We start from the raw sequence: 21168 nt of genomic DNA on the forward strand, positions 1-21168 counted from the left end.
ATATGTGCGAAACATATGCAATATCCAAATAAAAACACTTGCAACATATTCCTGAAAAAAAAACAGATGAAACTTTGGGAACAGAAGCTTGCAACATACGTGTGCAACAATTGCAACATTCATATAAAACACTTACAACGTATCTATAAAACATCTGAAATACTTGAATCATAACGCTTGCAACATGTGTTTTTTACCCTTTCCATACAACGCAACACAGAGCGGGGGAATGGTCGGTTCAGGCCAGGCGACGGCCGAGGATAGTGGCGCGGCCCTGCAGTAGCCAGCTGCGCCTGGCCTGAGCCCAGCCAGCGACGCCCCCTCTGCTGGGCGCCTGGCCTGGGAGCGGCGGCGCCACAGTGTGTGTGTGTGTGGAGGCGCACCAGAATGGGCCGTGCAGCGGGATGGACGCACCGTGGAGGATGGTGGCGGCGACACGGGGTGGGTGGACGCCCGCACGACAAACAAGCGCGGAGTTAGGAGACGAGTGCGGCGTGGCCGCGTGGGGAGATTTGATTTTTTTTCAGGTCCAGACGGACGGACGACCGAGCGTGAGCATTAGCGTATAAGTTTCCCGTAGCGCCTCCTCCCATAGTACTGAAGGCCAACCTCAAGGTTGTCACCAAAAAATAAAAAGGGATGTCAATGCTTGTTATCCACTTCAGTGGAAAATCGTCGATGCGCAAATGCCAATACTATTACCTATATATATAGATGGTAACGAGACCAAATTGCTTGATACAAAGCAGTTATTTGGAATACAGAGGACTATCTAATCAATCTGCTTATCAAAGCTTTTTTCAGAAAACTTGCGACCTCTAGAAGTGTGCGTGACCACTTGTGCTAGATGACAGTGTGTTACTTAACTTGCCGCTACCAATTTTTGGTGCTTCAACATTGGTTGAGGGGTTGCCTGACTACTGGATGCTTTTGAAGGCTCAGCAGAGGTGCCTTTATCGACGATACAGCAACTGATTGGCTTCTGAACCTTGCCAAATGACACGGTTTGATGAGAGTATATCTCAACGAACCTGCAGACATAAAGTATAATATGTTTTCAGTGGTTAGAAGTAGAGGTACACAAGGGTTCAGAATAATCACATAACAAATTATTAACGCATGGTTCTCGGAAACATATCTAAGTGAGATTTACAACAATTCTAATGGAAAGGCATACAGCAAGTAACATAACCATGCAGCATTGATGTAACCTATGTTAAGTGAGACATACCAAATGGGTAAACAGAACATAATGAGGAAGGGACCTGGTCTTGAATCTAAAATGGATGATAGGGCTAAAATAAGAAAAAATAACCTGGAAAATCATCTGAGAGGAGAGAGACAGAGAAGACTTCAATGCTCTCAGGTATCAAATCGACATGGCTAAATAATTAGGAATAAGGCAGGATATTACTCGTAGGGATATGTATTGCCTACTGTAAAGAAACTAAACTTCCCTGCCCCCTGAATTGATAAAGCAATTCACTGTTTGTGAACGATTCAGCGTTGTTTCCAGTAGCCTATGGCTACAGGTCCAATCGCGGGGATTCATCAAGGCCAGTGTACTTTTAATAATAGCTTCTACTGTGCACTGTAGGCTTTTCAGATTTACAAATAGTTGATATTTATACTCCTACAAACACTAACACTGAGAACATATTCTGCATAATACGGTCATTATGGTAGCTTGTAATGAAGTGTCCAAGGAGAAACAATGTATCCCTTTCATCCCTTAAGAACATTAGCACGCTGGTGTTAATTTAGCAAAAAAGAGCCAAACAACATGTAATTGGGTTCAAGCATACTCCATGTTTATATTTTGCCTGCGACAGAAAATTTTAGCTAGATTGGGTTCCTAGCTCAGCAGCTTCTGACAGAATCACAAAACAGAGGAAGAAAGGTGCACTGGATATCTGTGTTTCATAGAATACTGTGATGAGGTTGATGTTTAAAAGCAATGTACCATCACAGCAGACTTAGCAGAAACAGAACTGAAGTCAGAATCAACTTTTACATAAAATGGCATAATGGGTGCAAAGCACATAATGGTTTCTCTACAAATCTATGGATTGAGTAGATGGAATTCCAGGCAGTAGGGCATGAAGAATCTAGCATTTCATATTATCGCCAGAGTATCCATGGCAGTTGGCCTTAATGTGAGTGATGAACGTGCTTAAGTTGATCTAATAAGATAACATAGGCATTTTTCAGTTAAATTGGCATTTCACATGCATCGGTACCATGAATTCAACATGTGGATGAATGGTTAGGCAACATGACTAGCAGATGGAATCATGCCAAAAATTTCAATATAATAGACACTGGTATGAGTACTTTGTAGTACCTAGTAGAATAAGTAGTGCTTCTCATGCTTGCTAAAGCTAGCAATTTGAATATCAATGGACGATTTCAAGAAGCCAGGTATGAGTCGTATGACACAGATGTAAACAAAATGAAGAGAAGCAATGAAGGGTGTAATTTGAGCAATATCAGATGAAGGTTATATTCGGCTGAATTTATCCACTGATGTGATGAAAACCCCACAAGGGATTTGGTTGTCAACAAAACACTATACTTAAGACATTTCAGCAATGAACTAACAGCACTGTTCTTTGGATTTGTTTAGGTGCAAAGCAATAAAGTAAGGAATAATCACATGGAATTGCCCTGAAAAAAGAATAACCAAGTGGCAGTTTATATATGCTACACAAATGGTGAAGAACAAAGGATGCTGCAAACAAACTCAAGTGTTTAACAAGAATAAATTACCTTGTTGCAGCTTCCGCAGACTCTAGTTTGAGATATGCGAAACCCTTACAGATAGGATCACGAGTTTTCTTATTTGCGGAAACTGCTGGATCTATAGATAAAAGGCCACGGAACCCTTTAAAAGCTTGCTTCAGATCCTTGTGTATGTTTTTCTTTTTTGGGAGGTTCCAGACTCGAACTTGAACACCATCGTCACTGGCATCTGTTATGAAGCATAGAGAATGAATCAAAAGAACAAAGTTTTATGCCCAACAATAGCTCCTTCAACACTTATAGACTTATAGTGGTAGCTGAATAAAGTGATGTCAATTTCAAATGATCTGCAAAAGGTAATGCTGAGGCAGTTCAGCTCTCTACAAAATCATGGCTATGCACAAATAACAATAATAGGAAAAACATCTATCCATATATATTCTTCTGCTGAAAGAAAGTAAATTGACATCAACCACAAATTACTGAGGCTTAATCTTTCATGCAGACTTTCTGTTTCTGTCATTACATTAGGAGCTGGATTTGGGATGGAAGAAAACCTTGTCAAGACCATGTTTATATGGCGGAAGAACATGTGGCATCAATTTTGTCTAGTTTTAGAACTTGGAAGGAACAAAAAAAGGGACTATAAGCTCGTTGTTTTCTCACAACTTTTTAAGCTGTTTCATGCATGGTATAGGGCAATTGCTTTATCTAACTCATATTCAGCTTATTTAGTTCAACTGTGTATTTGTCCTTGGGAAATGATTATTATATGTACACAATTTCATTTCTTTACCGTTTACCAGTACTGCCAGCTTCAAATGAGTAGTTCTATCATTCACAATTTATTTATATACTTGTTCATACTACCTATCCTTTCTATCAAGTTCTGGGTACGTGGCATATTACGGCCATACATTTCCGGACAAGTAGTTCAATAATTCACAATTTATCATATTTTGGAGATGTTCAAGATTCTGACAATGGAATGGCAAGGACACATTTAGTTGTAGAACGCAGATCTTTATTTGCACGGGGGAAGTAAAAACAGGAAACACAACCATGGTTAATTGAGAAATATATCACACATTACATTTGCTTTCCAATGGTGGATCACCAAATGAGCGTGCGCACACACACAATACAAAGTCAATTTTCTTTAACTTTGACCGAATTTATTCGAAATGTTACTTTCCATAAGGAACGTAGATTATGACGATGTGAATGTGACTACATTCATGCTTGTTATTGACGACATTATCAAATTTCGCTGACATTCTTTAGTGCTTTATAAATGTCGCCACATTGCATGATGTTGTTGGGTTACATTTTTAGTTTCTAATATAAATGGAATCACATACGGCGGATCTTCTTCTTGATTTTTTTTAATTTCGCTATTACCCCTGGCAAGTCTCATGTGCTCAAAGAAAGAAAGAAAAGAGAACGTAATACTAGTATATAGGGGAGAGGAGAGCAGAGAGAGCCAACCTGCGGCCGTTACATTGGTGGAACTATCCCCGGAGCGGCGATTGGCCGGGGCCGCCTCTCCTCGACGCCGCGCCCCGCCCCCGCCGAAGCCCATCTCCCGGAGAAGCTGCTCCTCAATGTCAGTGGAATATGTTTTGCCCTCACCAAATCCAGAAGGCTTGAGCCGCGTCGCCAGAAACTCCTCCTCGTCTACCTCCATCTCTTCCTCGCCGTCGTCGGACTCCCACTCCCCTGCTCCCGTCTCCTCCTCCTCGTCATCGTCATCGAGGCTGGGGGCGGCCACGGGCTCGCGGTGGCGGCGCCCGTATTTCCTCAGGCGGGGGAACGCGAAAGAGAGGCTGGACCAACGCGCCCGTGACGGCCGGGGCCGCGAGAACGCGAGCGACGCCAGCACCGGCGCCGGCGCGGTCGCTACGGTGGTGCACGCCGCTGGTGGGAGCAGGAGTGGCATTTCGGGGCGTCCTCTTTATCCTCTCCCTCAGGCCAAGTTCAGTCAGCTCAGAGTAGTTATTCTTTTCCTGGAGGATGTTCAGTACTTCATTCTCGCAAGAGTTGGCGGCTTGGGCACTATTCTCGTTTGGGCCTGGTTTACGTACAACCGAAGGCCATGGGCCTGGTGCCGAGCCCAACGGGCTAACAACAGCGGGACCTTAGCAACACGCGAGCAAGAACACAGATTATCTGCTAAAAAAAACACAGATTAACATCGATCGGTTTAATACCATATCGGTACTCTGAGAAGCATATGTCCCTTCCTATTCCTTGTTTTTTTTTAGTAAGATGAGAAAAAACCCTCTCAATCAACTCCTAATACATCTTCCTAATTTTTTAGAACTTGGGATTGGGAAAAGTCACTCCGTTCCGCGTAAAGTTATGCGCTTTCGAGTTACGTGTATCTTCTCTCTCCCACGCATGTTTGTCGGCCAATTTAAAGGTGAAATGACGTGGAAAGAATAAAGAGTAGAAAAAGGTTCATGACGTAAATGTACAAGAGAGAAAAAATATATAAAAGTGGTTAGGATAATTTAGAAATAGTATATGATTCCTGATATAAAATTGTCTTCTATATTTTAGGAGTGGATTATTAGAAACTCTCGGAGATGGCCTTCTTTATTCCTTCCAATATTTTTTATAAGTTATAAAACGCCGTGTTTTTTTGAAGAAAATATTGGGTACTCTTGGATATGCTCTAAGCATGCTTGCACCTAGGAGCAGCTGCAAAATGAGCCCCAAGCGCAACCTTGATACATACTTATATGGACAGGGTCTATAGTTGATAAAAAGGGTTATGGCCTAGGTTAGCGTCTTCCATTGCACTCGGAAAAGAGCGCTTGCCTACACTCTCCTAAGTCCTAACGAAGAGTGGACGTCATAATTTGTGAAAGAGGGGTACGCGTACGCGTGACCCCTACCAATTATTAATATAAATATTAAATATTTAAGAAATACAACCAATTTTTTAATTGAAATATTTGAGAAATACAACCATTTTTTCTTAATATAACATATAATTCTATGGGTCCTAATTTGTGAAAGAGGGGTAAGCGTTCGGGCGGCCCCTACCAATTATTAATCTAAATATTTGAGAAGTAAAATCAACTTTTTTTCTTAATATAATATATAATTCCATGGATCGACTAGGGCAAGTAATTATTAACCTAAATATTTGAGAAATACAACCAATTTTTTCTTAATATAAAATAAATATAATATAGGTCGACTAGGGTGAGTCGCCGTTGTCGATTGGAAGGACTTTTCAATGGCCATCTTGTTTTGTTCTTGGTTTTCTAGATTGGCCAACCGATAAATGCAAAAATAAAGAGAGTTAAATGTAGCTTGTTACGGCAGCAACAAGTAAAGACATCCATCGTAACAAAGATTTCACAACTAAAAGTTTTTTGCTTCAACTTGAGAGTTGAGAGATTCTAGTTAAGCTTCAAGTTTGCGTAGTCGTCGTTCTGTGCAGGGTTTTATCCGTGGCATTCATCAATGAGACCTTCTCCACTATTTGAAGCCTTTGTGAACCCAATGTAAACCTGCTGGAATAATCTACACTCATGACTCATGAGCAGCATCTTTCTCAACGTACTTCCAGTATTCATTCACTGTGTTATTGCTCCGTAGGCGGGTATATATATAGGTACTAGTGGTCGCAAGACAAATAATGATGGGCAGGGCAGCTGATGATACTTACTTCGGTAGTGCCGGCGACCGGGCGGACGTACGCGTCTGCACTCCGTTTCATACACTCAACACGGGGACCTGCACCGCCCGACTCTACATGGGACCGCTCGCACCCCTCTGCTTTCCTCGTCTCACTACAGTAGACGCGTGCTTTGCCGAGTGCAATTATACTTGGTAAAGAAGGTTTTGCACTCGGTAAAAAGCTGTCGGCATATCCGTTCACAGTAAAGGCTTCTTTGCCGAGTGCCGCATGTCGTGCACTCGGCAAAGGATTTCCCGAATGCCACGACGGCACTCGGCAAAGAAAAGCCGCCGTGATGGCCAGATCACAGTGACGGCCCCTTTGCCGAGTGCCACGCGTCGGCACTCGGCAAAAAAATGTGTTTTTTATTTTTTTTAATAAAATGCTTTGCCGAGTGCCTGCATCTGGCACTCGGCAAAGCTTGTTTTCTTTTTTTTTTATTTTCTTTGCCGAATGTTGTAGGTAGGCACTCGGCAAAGCAGTTTGTTTTTTTTTAATTTTCTTTGCCGAGTGCCTTGACCATGGCACTCGGCAAGCTGGGAAGCTCAGTGCCCCAGATTCTCAGCTTTGCCGAGTGTCATGGTCATGACACTCGGCAAAGAAGTGAAAAAATTCAATTTTTTGTTTTGTTTTTAGTCTTCCATCGTTGCAAACAAGATATACATCATATATATATATATATATATATATATATATATATATATATATATATATATATATATATATATATATATATATATATATATATATATAACACAACTATATATCACACAAATATATACAAATGTATATCACAATCCACCACAAACACAAACATAGCATACAAGTATCACAATCTCGACTTCCAAGTCCAAAGTCCAAACATACAAGCATAGTTCACAAAGTTCACAAGTGCATTATATCACAACGGATGCCATTTGAAGCTCACGGCGACGATCCGGGTTGGGATGGCCCAAAGTGCGATCCCAGCGACCCTCCGAGGTGGTTCGACGCCGCCCCCGATTGATGCTGCACAAAATAGAAGAGATTGCACGTGAGCGACAAGAGAATAGATAAATATGCAAGATAAATATCCGTCACTACCACCACCACCACCACATCACCGCCATCACCAACACTTCACCACCACACCACCATCACCACATCACCATCATGACCACCACCGCCACCACACCACCACCACCACCATGAGCACCACAACACTATGACCACCACCACCACCACCACCATGACCACCACACCACCATGACCACCACACCACCACCACCACCACTAGGTTTCTCTAAGTTTTAGCATAGAAAGTAAAACTTCGTACTTATACTCATCGGGGTAGAATCAGGACGTTGTGGAGGTGGATCTAGAGCAAGCAGCGTCTGTGGGATCACCCAACCTTGTTGCTGGTCAATTTGCTGCATGAACTTGATCATCTTGGCCATCTGCCGCTGATCTTGCTTCCGCTGGGCCTCCAAAGCCTGTAGCCTTTGCCGCTCGACCTCCTGCTCGACCTGTAGTTCCTGCACCTGGGCCTGCAGCATTTGACCCTAATGTTTCAATAATGCATAGGTAAGGTATGTAAAAGTCAAAGAACAACGAATGAAACAGGAATGCTTACCTAGAGTGCCGACACCGCGATCAGCCGTTGGCGTATGGGCACGCTTGAGCTCGTGCTCAATGCTCGGAGCTGGTGGAGAGGAGGAGTAGAGGCCATGTCGAGGACACCATCGCCAATCCAGAACCGTCCATGCTTCTTGCCTTGCCCCACCCTCATCATGAGTTGAGGATCAAGGCGCTCCTTGGTTCTCGGATCGTAGCCCAGCCCATGGACTGACCTTGCCGCCTCCGTGTACGAAGAGAGGCGGGTGTGGATGCTGGAGTTGGTGTACGCCTGAACTGGGGCATCTGGGTCGTACTCGATGTCGGCCGTCACCTTGCCCATGTGAGCCAGAGCATATGCCTTGAGTTGACCAACTGGCTGGCCACTGTGTGCATCCGACTATGTGAAAGACAACAACATGTGGTTAAAAATGATGCAGAATTGAGCGCGGCAAGATTAGAGCAATGACGGAGACTTACATATGCCTTTGCATATTTGCTGAGGCTGCAGCTGCCCTGATGGTGAGGTACACCTGGCATCTGCAAACGCCTGTCGTGGGCCTCCTCGTGCTTCTTCTGCCAGTCCCCGTCCAACCAGGTGTCCACAATATATTCCCAGCAATTGGGGTGGGTGGCGCACCAGCTTGGAATCGCCTATAGGACATCAAGTAGACGACATATCAGAAGATCAAATTAGGCATACTTAATCTCAAAAGAAATGAATATTCATGTTTTGTATTTACCTATATGTACTGCTCCCTTGTCAGCATCATCTGTCTTGCCTCCTCTTTGTTGACACGCCTGGGTAGGAACTTGGCATTGTAGTCTATGTGGGCCTGGATGTGAAAGTGCATCTAGCCCTTTAGTGAGTTTTGGATGATTGAATGACAACGTGATTAAAGAACTAACCTATTTGCTAAGTGTGGACAGGTAATAGGTTATCTCACAGGTACTTAATGAAAGCCAAAATGATGTGTTATTGTGTAAACAATCTAGTTCAAGCACAAGACAACAATGCAAATAGAATTCATGCAAAGGCTTATTTATTGTGGGATTTCCATGTTCTATGTGAAAGCAAGCTTGTAAGAATTAATTAATGAGACATAAGGGATTGCATATGGATTGGTCTCATATTTGAAGCTTGCTAAATTGAAATGAAAAAGATAATAATACATATGAATGAATGATTCAACACAAGATGTGACTTAATGGCTTGAGATGGTGAAGATAGCAAGGAAAGGCTTCGAGGTACTAAGCAAGGGTGAAGGGCAAGCGACGGCTTGGCGGTCGAAGAACCTAGCTAGGGTGAAGAAGGAAGTACTTGCATTTAGTTGAGGTACTAATCAAGCTATGATGGCCACATTTTTGTGGAGGATCAAATCACTATTGGAGTGTTTGATGGAAGCGACTTGATGCATTTGGAGTTATTCATATTTGATGAATGGAATCAAGTCACGTGCTCAAGATGGCTATGCTCAAGTGACAAGATCAATATTGATATGTTGGCACCCTCGATTGAAAGACACGGTATCAATTTTAAAGAAGATCAACTCAAAAGGTTTAATTTCGTTTTTCTTTTGATCTTGAGTTAATCGGTATGCCGTACTATTAAGAGGGATGCAAGTTTAGGTGGTCTGAGGAAGATAGAGTGCTCAAGCATAATAATAAAATCAAAAGAGAGACACTCTAGCACTTCACGAGCACAAAGAATAATTTTCTGTGACTGTCGGTGTCGGAAGTCCCGACGTAAGCCGGAACTCCCGACAGTCGGAAGTCATGACTCTTGCCGGAAGTGCTGACTCCCAGTCATAGCCTGCGTGGCGACTGTGGACGTCGAAAGTCCCGACGTGAGTCGGAACTCCCGACAGTCGGAAGTCCCGACCCAAGCCGGAAGTCCCGGCATCGATGGTTCTACTGACCTGCTGACTGTGCCCATCGGAAGTCCCGACGTTCGTCGGAAGTTCCGACCGTCGGAAATCTCGACGTTCATCGGAAGTCCCGATGTTGGCTGTCTCAAGTGCACTTTGACCTCGCATGAACAGTGTTTTCTTCATACGTCAGAAGTCCCGAGATCTGCGTCGGAACTCCCGACGTAGATCTGAACGGTTAGATTTTGCCTTGGAGTATATATACCCGTCTCCTCCATTCTAACCGAAGCCCACTCATTTCATTGCAACAAACACTCGGCCAAAACAGCCCCCAAGCATTCTAGGCTCGCCACTCTTCTCTCCTTTGCCTCCAACTTCAATTCCTAAAGGGTTTCAGTGATTGGAGAGTGGATTGAGTGAGAAAAACACTTTGAGCAAGCTTGAGCACTTGATTTCTTCGTCAAGCCGGTTTGATTTGCATTTGTTACTCTTGGGGATTTTCCCCTAGCCGGCTAGACGTCGCCCAAGAGCTTCCATCTTGTGGAAGAGCCTTGGGAAGTTTGTATTACCCTTGATTTCTAGTGAAGAAACTCAAGTGACCTTTGTGGTATCCTTGAGTGAGGCAAGGAGGTGGAAGAGACTCCGACCTAAGTGGTCACCTCAACAACGAGGACGTAGGAGCTCCTTTGTGGGGCTGCCAAACCTCGGGATAAATTCTTGTCTCCCGCGTGCTTGTTGTTGTTGTGATTTGCTCGAAATTACTTGTATTTGGTTGTCTCCCTCTCTCTAGCTATTTCTTAGGGTTTGGGACTCGATCTACGGAGTGGTGGCTTATCAATGTCAAGAGAGTGACCCAACACCTTATCTTACCACTAGGAAGTGGGTTTGTAAGTTATCGGCATCACAAAGTTCATTTTAGCACTTGTAGTTCATTTCCCATAGGGGTCAGAAGTGCTGACAGTTTGCGTTGGAAGTTCTGACCCAAACTGTCGGGACTTCTGACACGTCGGAAGTTCTGACCCAAACGTTGGGACTTCTGACACGTCGGAACTTCTGACCCAAACTGTCGGGACTTCCGACATTAACTGACTAGTGCATTTTTGATTCAACTCTTTGGTTGCCGCTGTTTGGCTCCCTAAGTTTATCTTGTATCTTTTATACACTTTGTGGCTAACTTGTGAGGGGTTGTATTACTCTGATTTGGAGTTTCCATTTTGGAAACTCCTATTACTAATCGTTTCCGCTTTTAAAGGTGTTGATTTTTCAGAAATACCTATTCACCCCCCCTCTAGGCGACATCCTAGGTCCTTTCAATTGGTATCAGAGCGAGGTTCTCACCTAAAGCTTCACCGCCATGAGAAAAGGATGTCGACGCCTATCAAGTTGGAGCCGATGCTTCTCCAAAATGATGGTTCAAACTTTCTACCTTGGTCAATTCATGTACTCAATGCTTTTAGAGATATTAGTCCTCTTGTTGAGCATATTGTGTTTGCAAGCATACCTCTTCCTATAGTTGATTGGAGCAACTATAAGAATTTATCAAAAGAGGAAGAGATATGCATGCAACTAAATGCTCAAGCTATTAATATCATTTTGAGTCCATTGAGTGCAGAGGTTCAAGATGAGGCAATATTCAATGGACAACCACCTCCGGAGAGTGCTCATCTCATTTGGACCAAACTCATTGAGTTATATGGAAAATCCAAATGCGATGATGCACTTGAGGTTAAGTCAATGGAAAATATGTCCATTATGTCTTCATGCAGCGAAGAAGCCTCACAAGATCTCAAGAGCGCCGAGCCAGAGCAAGAGGTGCAAGCCGAGGTGACTACGCTGTCTGCAAGCGCATGCCGGACGTGTCCGGTATCCCTACCAGACGCGTTCGGTATGGCCGAGGTAGTCGGACAGCAGACAGTCTGTGATGATGAGGCTCAAGCCCGGTGGCGGCCAAGTGATGAGTCAACCTCAGTATCTCATGATACTCATCACTTGTGTCTGATGGCCAAGAAAAGCAAGAAGAAGGCTAGCAAGAAAGATCAAGCCAAGGAGATAGCACGAGTAGATGATCAAGAAGAGAGTGATATTGAAATTGAAGATAGCTACACTCTTGATCATCTAAGCAACAAAGACAAGCTCATTCTCATGAAGCTAGTTGAGAAGAATGATGAGCTAGAGGAAGAGAATGAGAAACAAGAGCAATCACTTCAAAATCAAGAAAAGTTTCTCATCTCCAAATTGCAAGAGCTAAAGGCCATAAATGAGAGGTATGAAAAATTATCAATTGAGCATACTTTAGTTACTAACTCCTCTTCTAGTGTTTCACAACTAGAGAAGGAAAACTTTGAGCTCAAGGCAAAATTAGATGAACTCTCAAGCAAATATAATGTGCTACAAGCAAACTATGTTCATCTCAAGTGCTCTCATGAAGAATTAGTAGAATCAAGCATCATGCTTGAGGTGGCTCATGAGGTTGTGATTACAACGGTAAAATCATCTCAACCTCCTACTCACACACTCACTTGTACACAATCTCAATTGAATATTTCTTGTGCTAATGAGTGTGCTTCTCAAGCAAGCCAATCTTCGATTGAGCAAAAATTTATAGAAAATGTAGAGCTTAAGGAAGAAGTGGAAAGGCTAAAAAATGATGTGATTCGATTGAAGGGTAAGGAGAGAGCACAACCTTCTCAAGATAACCGTGTTAACATGGTGAAGAAGCTTGAGAAGGGTTCAAACCTTGCTTCCTCCAAATCCCAACAAAAGAATCACATTTCAAGCAAGGCCAACACAACCAAGAGCAAGAAACATGGAAAAAGACTATGCTATGGTTGTGGAGTGAATGGACATGAGATTACCATATGTCCACACAAGAGTTGGGCCGACAAGTGTGAAGTGGCCGATCAAACGGCCTCAAACAAGTTGGCCAACCAAAGGAAAAGTGATGGACAAAGCACTTATCTCATGTGCAAGAAGTTGGGGCATCCAATCAAGAAATGCCTAATGTACAAGGAGGCAAGAAAGGAAGCCCAAGTTGCAACAAGAAGATGCTATGGTTGCAATGAGATGGGCCACAAGGTTGATGGATGTCCATACAAGCAAAACAAGCATAGAGCAAACAAAGGTCGCATATGCTATGCTTGTGGAAGAAAGGGGCATCTAAGCTATGATTGCCCAAATGGTAACATCCCTAAGCCGAACACATTTGTTTATGATAATATGCTTAGGAAGACCACAAATAGAATTAGCACTAGCAAGGTGATGTGTTCACCACAAACTAGTACTAAGGCCATTTGGGTGCCTAAGCACTTGTTGACTAACCCAAAAGGACCCAACAAGAGTTGGGTACCAAAATGTGCTTAGGTTGATAATGTAGGTACTTGGTGGTGAGATGAAAGCTTCGGGGTGGTTGAGCAAGCAAATTGAAAATATTCACTCAATCTATCAATCAATTCTTATCATAATCTCATATATGGTTGACCCGAAGATAAATCAATGACCATATCGTTTACTTCATCTCTACCATTGGTAACAAGTACCTAAAAACCTTATAGGATAGCCACTTTGTGTTTAGTGCTCAATGGCTCACAAATAAGCATATTTGTGAAATAATCGGAAGTGACTAATTAGTTTCATTTAATAATTATCATGTTTGCCATGTGATGCTTTTAATGGCTCTCTAGTAGAGCAATGCATTTGTTCAGATGCAGGCATACAAGAAGTACTAGAGCTAAAACGAAGAATTACAAGCAGCGCTTCAATTGTTTCTGTCCTGCACCTACCGGACGTGTCCGGTATGGCCAGGGACAGAAAGGAAAAGTGTTTATGTTCTTCACATGCCGGACGTGTCCGGTATGTCTACAGGACGTGTCTGGTATGGCAGGAACCAGAGCACTAATTGGGATGCAATTGAGGTTTGATCCATATGATTTCATATATCCTTAATTTGCTCAGAAGCTTGTGATCTATCAAACCTAAGTGGGTTGTGAGTATGTCTCAACGAAATTTAAATATGGCAAACTACTTTGTGTGGGTCAAAATAGAAAATTGACTCCCAAATTCTTAAAAGAATAAAGTGCTTGTTGAAAGTCATTCAAATTACTTGTGGTACTTATTTAGGGGGAGCTCAGTTTCTATTTTGCACCATTGTGGACTAACAGATTTATCTAGCATTATTTGTAGTCCTTTGGATGAAAATTGATTTCATATATGGTATGATTATTTGACAAGTGAGGTCAACATGATGTTGTCATGCCATGTATTATCTCAGTGGTGATATTGTGGGCTCAAGGCAAAGGTATGTATTTACATACATGCATTGTAAGTGCATCTAAGGCCCTTTATATGCTAGTGTGTGCATTAGTGTGATATAGGATAGATGTTTTTCAAAATCCCTAACTAGCATGTGTAGGTGGTGTGGTTTTTGAAAATCATGTGTTTTTTGGGTCTTTGTGACCTAGTCATGTCATATTGTGATTATTGCTACCCTTGGTTGATTATTTGCCTAATCACATGTGACATGGTTCTCTCAAGTCCATAAAAATCCCTATGTCCGTCTAAAATCTCTCTCAAGTTTTTGAAAATCATAAATTTGCCAAATATTCGAAAAAGAGAAAATCAATTCTTGGCTAATTCATGTCCCCTAAGTGAGAATCCTAAGCCTATTTCAATTGATGCAAATATTATGCCTAGGAAGGTTTGTTATTGTACCTTATTGGTTAGTATTGCAAAAATTCCGCTATTCATACTAAGGCTATGCCTAAGTATGTTGCATCTAACATGAGAGGACCCAAACTAGTTTGGGGTACCATCGAAAAGTGGATGATCGTTTGTAGGTACCATGGCATTGGAGACTTGATTTAATGGAATTATTATTGTTCATCTTATGTTGAGTCAAGTATTGAAGCCTAGTGCAATTCTATCCCAATGCCAAGTCAAAATTGAGTGAAGTCCATATGCTATCAACATACAAGTGTCATATTCAAGTTGTGGGAATTTATTGATATATTTGAATGCCTGCAAATAAGTGGAGTTGAAGCTTGCAAAGATGATCATAAGCTATCAAGGTATATCTCTTGTTGATCAAAGTTTATTTGGGTGCATATGAGTTAATTGAATTGGATATATATGCATATGTTGCTTGCTATGAGATGTTTGAATGGATTAAATGCTTAAGTAATCAAGTTTGAAGTTGGTTTGATTGGATATGTTCATAAGATTTCTTCTAGTAAGTGGTTTGAATGGACATATGTCTTGTGAGAGTATTCAAACAAGTTGATTTCAAGTTTGGTTCAATTTGGAGAAAAATAGCTCAATTATTGAAATCTGTCCAATATTGAAAATCTGAGGCTAGCAGTGATCATAGACATGTTTGAGCAACCAAATCTATTTGTATTGGCTTGAAATTTGGTCTGCATGCTCTACACTTATGGTATTAGTTGCTGTGCAAATTTTCATGAGATTTGGATAAGTGATACTTCGGATTTGGAGTAGATCTTGTCAGCTATAGTGCAGCAGTTTTCAGCATGTAGCAGTGTGGAAAGATATGAAATCTGGTAGCAATATAGAAGTCAAAAGAAGCTAAAATTTTTACAGCTACTAGAAGGCTTAGTGTGTCACATCTTCACCAAATTTTGTGGTTTTTAGGATATGTACTTTGGGAGATATGATTTATTCTTTGAAGAGTACAGAATCTGCCAGGAAAGTGACAATTATTGGATTGATCAAAAGTCACTTAGATTCAAAGGTCCTCAAATTAGAATCATATCTATAAGTGATTGAGGTACCTATGTTTTGGTTTTGGTTTGAGATAGAAGCATGACAAATGATGAGTACAAGACAATTTGTTTGAAGAGTGTATCTGGTACACATTTGGTACTCAAGCTAGAGATCAAGACCAAGATCAAGATGAAGATGAAGTTTAAGTTCTAGTGATAATTGGAGATCTTTTGATAGAAACAAAAGGACTTAAACAAGTAGAAAGAAAAGGACTTAAAGAAGGATTCAAAGTTATTCATCAAATTAAGTCCAACAATATGGATCAATCAAACAAAATCTTTCAAGTGGATCAAGTGGTTTCCTTTCAAGTTATTTCAAGTGAGTATCAAGGATGGTTCTTTGGACAGAGGTCACTTCGCTCTAGGCTTGGATGGCTAAAATTGAAGTGGTAATCTAAAGGGACATTTGAGGTACTTGGTTGAAGAAAATCAAGAGATTGGTCTAGAAAGCAAGCAACACCCAAAAGAGAACAAGTCATGAAATTTCAAGTGGTATCATGAAATTTCAAGTGGTATTACAAGTGGTGCATCTTTTAGTTCTCTCAAGCAAGCAATGATCAAAGAAGAAGCAAGCCAACCACAACAAGAAGAGTGCACTTGATCATTAGTGATTCTCAATTCATATGGGTGAAGAATAGGAATTCAAAGAATTGGTATCTATTGGTCTTCACCAAGCTTATAATTGGACTTCATGGTGCTATTAGAGAAATGAATTGAAATCTATATGACTATCTTCCTCTCCAATATAGCAAAGGTATCATTGTATTGTGCATGATCATTTTTCATCCCTTACTAGTATGCGGTTAGTGCATATAGTACATGCTTATAGGATCATGCATTACAAATGAAAATTTTTAGATTCATAGACTACCACTATTGCTTGAATGATTATATAATCTAGTGGTTAGTGTATGAGTTTGTTCATGAGCTAGTAAACCAATGTACTTGATCTATTTTGAATTGCAAACAAGTGACAAGTACAACCTCTTTAAGATGACAAAGGGGGAGAGTTTAATACAAAGGGGAGAGATTAGTACAAAGTTTGAACCTTAAGCACCCTTTGTGCTTTGTGTGATAGCTTGTAGCCCCTTTGTCCTTAGTATGTCATTAGTTGGACCTTTGTGGTGATAGATGACAAAGGGGGAGAGAGACTGATTAAAGCTTTAGGATAGTTTCATTTGCTTATCTTTGTACCTGAAGATATGTACTGCAGGCTGTCGTTTCTTGTTTTTGAGCTTCATTGATGTATCTTGGATTTGAGATAGATTGTATCATGTGAGAGATGAGACTCACTTATGCTTTATCTATGTATCTGTTGAGATATGATATTTTTTATATATCGGTGGTTTCTGGACTTGAGAAAATGTGTAATGAGTGCTATGTGTGAATTACATGTGTTATATTTATTTTCATAAGGACTATGCATGCTAGAATGAAAATATTTGATGTGATGCCTTTATATTTATTCTTGTGTGATATATCTTGTCATATGCATCATGGTTTAACTTTGTCACACACATGCACCCCACGGATGCAATGATTTAGGGGGAGTCTCCTATATGTTTTAGTATGTGCAATTGACATTTGAGGTCATTTTGTGAATTCTAATCATAAGCACATATTAAGGGGGAGCCTCTCATAAATCATTGAACCCAAAAGTTTAAATGTTTATATCATTTTGTAAGCTTTAATCAAGTTGTCATCAATCACCAAAAAGGGGGAGATTGAAAGTGCATCTAGCCCTTTAGTGGGTTTTGGATGATTGAATGACAACGTGATTAAAGAACTAACCTGTTTGCTAAGTGTGGACAGGTAATAGGTTATCTCACAGGTACTTAATGAAAGCCAAAATGATGTGTTATTGTATAAACAATCTAGTTCAAGCACAAGACAACAATGCAAATAGAATTCATGCAAAGGCTTATTTATTGTGGGATTTCCATGTTCTATGTGAAAGTAAGCTTGTAAGAATTAATTAATGAGACATAAGGGATTGCATATGGATTGGTCTCATATTTGAAGCTTGCTAAATTGAAATGAAAAAGATAATAATACATATGAATGAATGATTCAACACAAGATGTGACTTAATGGCTTGAGATGGTGAAGATAGCAAGGAAAGGCTTCGAGGTACTAAGCAAGGGTGAAGGGCAAGCGACGGCTTGGCGGTCGAAGAACCTAGCTAGGGTGAAGAAGGAAGTACTTGCATTTAGTTGAGGTACTAATCAAGCTATGATGGCCACGTTTTTGTGGAGGATCAAATCACTATTGGAGTGTTTGATGGAAGCGACTTGATGCATTTGGAGTTATTCATATTTGATGAATGGAATCAAGTCACGTGCTCAAGATGGCTATGCTCAAGTGACAAGATCAATATTGATATGTTGGCACCCTCACTTGATGAAGATTGAAAGACACGGTATCAATTTTAAAGAAGATCAACTCAAAAGGTTTAATTTCGTTTTTCTTTTGATCTTGAGTTAATCGGTATGCCGTACTATTAAGAGGGATGCAAGTTTAGGTGGTCTGAGGAAGATAGAGTGCTCAAGCATAATAATAAAATCAAAAGAGAGACACTCTAGCACTTCACGAGCACAAAGAATAATTTTCTGTGACTGTCGGTGTCGGAAGTCCCGACGTAAGCCGGAACTCCCGACAGTCGGAAGTCATGACTCTTGCCGGAAGTGCTGACTCCCAGTCATAGCCTGCGTGGCGACTGTGGACGTCGAAAGTCCTGACGTGAGTCGGAACTCCCGACAGTCGGAAGTCCCGACCCAAGCCGGAAGTCCCGGCATCGATGGTTCTACTGACCTGCTGACTGTGCCCATCGGAAGTCCCGACGTTCGTCGGAAGTTCCGACCGTCGGAAATCTCGACGTTCATCGGAAGTCCCGATGTTGGCTGTCTCGAGTGCACTTTGACCTCGCATGAATAGTGTTTTCTTCATACGTCAGAAGTCCCGAGATCTGCGTCGGAACTCCCGACGTAGATCTGAACGGTTAGATTTTGCCTTGGAGTATATATACCCGTCTCCTCCATTCTAACCGAAGCCCACTCATTTCATTGCAACAAACACTCGGCCAAAACAGCCCCCAAGCATTCTAGGCTTGCCACTCTTCTCTCCTTTGCCTCCAACTTCAATTCCTAAAGGGTTTGAGTGATTGGAGAGTGGATTGAGTGAGAAAAACACTTTGAGCAAGCTTGAGCACTTGATTTCTTTGTCAAGCCGGTTTGATTTGCATTTGTTACTCTTGGGGATTTTCCCCTAGCCGGCTAGACGTTGCCCAAGAGCTTCCATCTTATGGAAGAGCCTTGGGAAGTTTGTATTACCCTTGATTTCTAGTGAAGAAACTCAAGTGACCTTTGTGGTATCCTTGAGTGAGGCAAGGAGGTGGAAGAGACTCTGACCTAAGTGGTCACCTCAACAACGAGGACGTAGGAGCTCCTTTGTGGGGCTGCCGAACCTCGGGATAAATTCTTGTCTCCCGCGTGCTTGTTGTTGTTGTGATTTGCTCGAAATTACTTGTATTTGGTTGTCTCCCTCTCTCTAGCTATTTCTTAGGGTTTGGGACTCGATCTACGGAGTGGTGGCTTATCAATGTCAAGAGAGTGACCCAACACCTTATCTTACCACTAGGAAGTGGGTTTGTAAGTTATTGGCATCACAAAGTTCATTTTAGCACTTGTAGTTCATTTCCCGTAGGGGTCGGAAGTGCTGACAGTTTGCGTTGGAAGTTCTGACCCAAACTGTTGGGACTTCTGACATGTCAGAAGTTCTGACCCAAACGTCGGGACTTCTGACACGTCGAAACTTCTGACCCAAACTGTCGGGACTTCCGACATTAACTGACTAGTGCATTTTTGATTCAACTCTTTGGTTGCCGCTGTTTGGCTCCCTAAGTTTATCTAGTATCTTTTATACACTTTGTGGCTAACTTGTGAGGGGTTGTATTACTCTGATTTGGAGTTTCCATTTTGGAAACTCCTATTACTAATCGTTTCTGCTTTTAAAGGTGTTGATTTTTCAGAAACGCCTATTCACCCCCCCTCTAGGCGACATCCTAGGTCCTTTCAGGATGCGGGACTCGTAGTGCAAGTCCGTGACATGCCTTTTACAGGAAGCGTAAGCCACCTGATACGCACTTTCCTCCTATCTCTCTTGGATTCTAAAGAAGTCCTGCATAAAGACACGAGGTATCCATTATTTTATTTCAAGAATGTCAATGAATACGAGGAATTGAGGAATGTAGTGCAAGAAAGACTTACCCACAACTCCCTAATTACCCAATCTGCCTTGTTTCTACAGTGGATGCCATTATGATCTGGAGCATCCTGCACAAGGGCATAGTGGTTGAACGTCCAGGCCGGCTCCCAATCCTGATCTCCTTTCTTAACCAGGCCAGGGAAGTGTTCCTTACATAGAAGTCCCAGGATGCCATTCACATTACGTGCCGGGGCCGCCTGGTCCACAAGCACCCAGTTCCTGCACAAGTGATCCACAATAGTTATTAGTTGTTATTATGATTTTTCAACATATCAAATGAAGAACATATGAAGTTACTTATCGCCCTCGGGTGTAATCAGTGGGCGCCTCTCAACAGGTATCGGTCGCTTCAGGAGCTTTACGGGGCCTCGCTGGTAGGGCTTCAACGTACCAAAGGAAGTGGAACCCCCTATCGTCGCCGCCTCCTCGTCCTCCGTCGCTAGAACCGCCTCCTCATCCTCCGTCCGTGGACCCCCGTCCTCGTCCACCGTGTGCTAAAGGTCGTCGTTGTGCATAGGGTCACGTGAGGAGCTGCGCCCGTGGTCAGTCAACGGTTCCCGCCTGGGCCTGCCTCTCAGCCTCCTCGGCCTCTCTGACGCCTCCACCTCCTCAGCTGGCGCCATGTCCCTCCGGTTGGTGTAAACCGAGGGGCAGCTCCTCCTAGTGGGCCCCATCATCTGCAATTAAAAAGAGTAAACCAGTAAGTACAGATAAACGAGACGTACTTAGTAAGAGATGCAAAATAAAGAAAATGTAATTACAAAATAACATAGTATTACATGTATTTCTAATATTCTTTATGATCAGGATTATCTGGACGATAGGTATCGTCATCACTATCAAGATTGTCCAAATCCTCAACAACCACATCCTCATCATTGTCATTGCCTAGTCATAGTCCGTCAAGCATTTCCAAGTCCTTCGGATCATGCACCTCATTTGCAGCGTCCTCATCAACAACCCATTCCTCGTCTGCTTCCATTTCGATCTCTCCGATTAAGTCTATCTCAAGCATCCCTGGTAGCCCCTCCTCTTATTGATAGAACTCTCCATCATGCGTGTTTGGGTTCAAGTTGTAATCATCAAGGTTTGGGCGAGGTAATCTACCGTGTGGTGATACCTTGTGCACGATATACCAACCCTGAAGACGTGGGTCGGTTTTGCAAGCATATGGACAATAATAAACTTGTGTGGCTTGTTGAGCCACAATATAGACATCTTCTCCTGGATAGAA

At 42.1% G+C, this 21168-nt stretch overlaps 1 non-coding gene and 1 pseudogene across 1 annotated transcript; one reads left to right on the forward strand and one right to left on the reverse strand.

Moving 5' to 3' along the window:
• Positions 1–679: 679 nt before the first annotated feature.
• LOC136471287 (uncharacterized) lies at positions 680–4733 on the reverse strand (annotated as a pseudogene).
• A 745-nt stretch (positions 4734–5478) lies between these two features.
• Positions 5479–5641, forward strand: LOC136478561 (U1 spliceosomal RNA). Its single transcript, XR_010764285.1, has one exon. It is a non-coding gene; the product is annotated as a U1 spliceosomal RNA (small nuclear RNA).
• The last annotated feature ends 15527 nt before the right edge of the window (positions 5642–21168 follow it).

Source organism: Miscanthus floridulus, chromosome 8, assembly GCF_019320115.1.
Source record: "Miscanthus floridulus cultivar M001 chromosome 8, ASM1932011v1, whole genome shotgun sequence".
NCBI classification, from domain to species: domain Eukaryota; kingdom Viridiplantae; phylum Streptophyta; class Magnoliopsida; order Poales; family Poaceae; genus Miscanthus; species Miscanthus floridulus.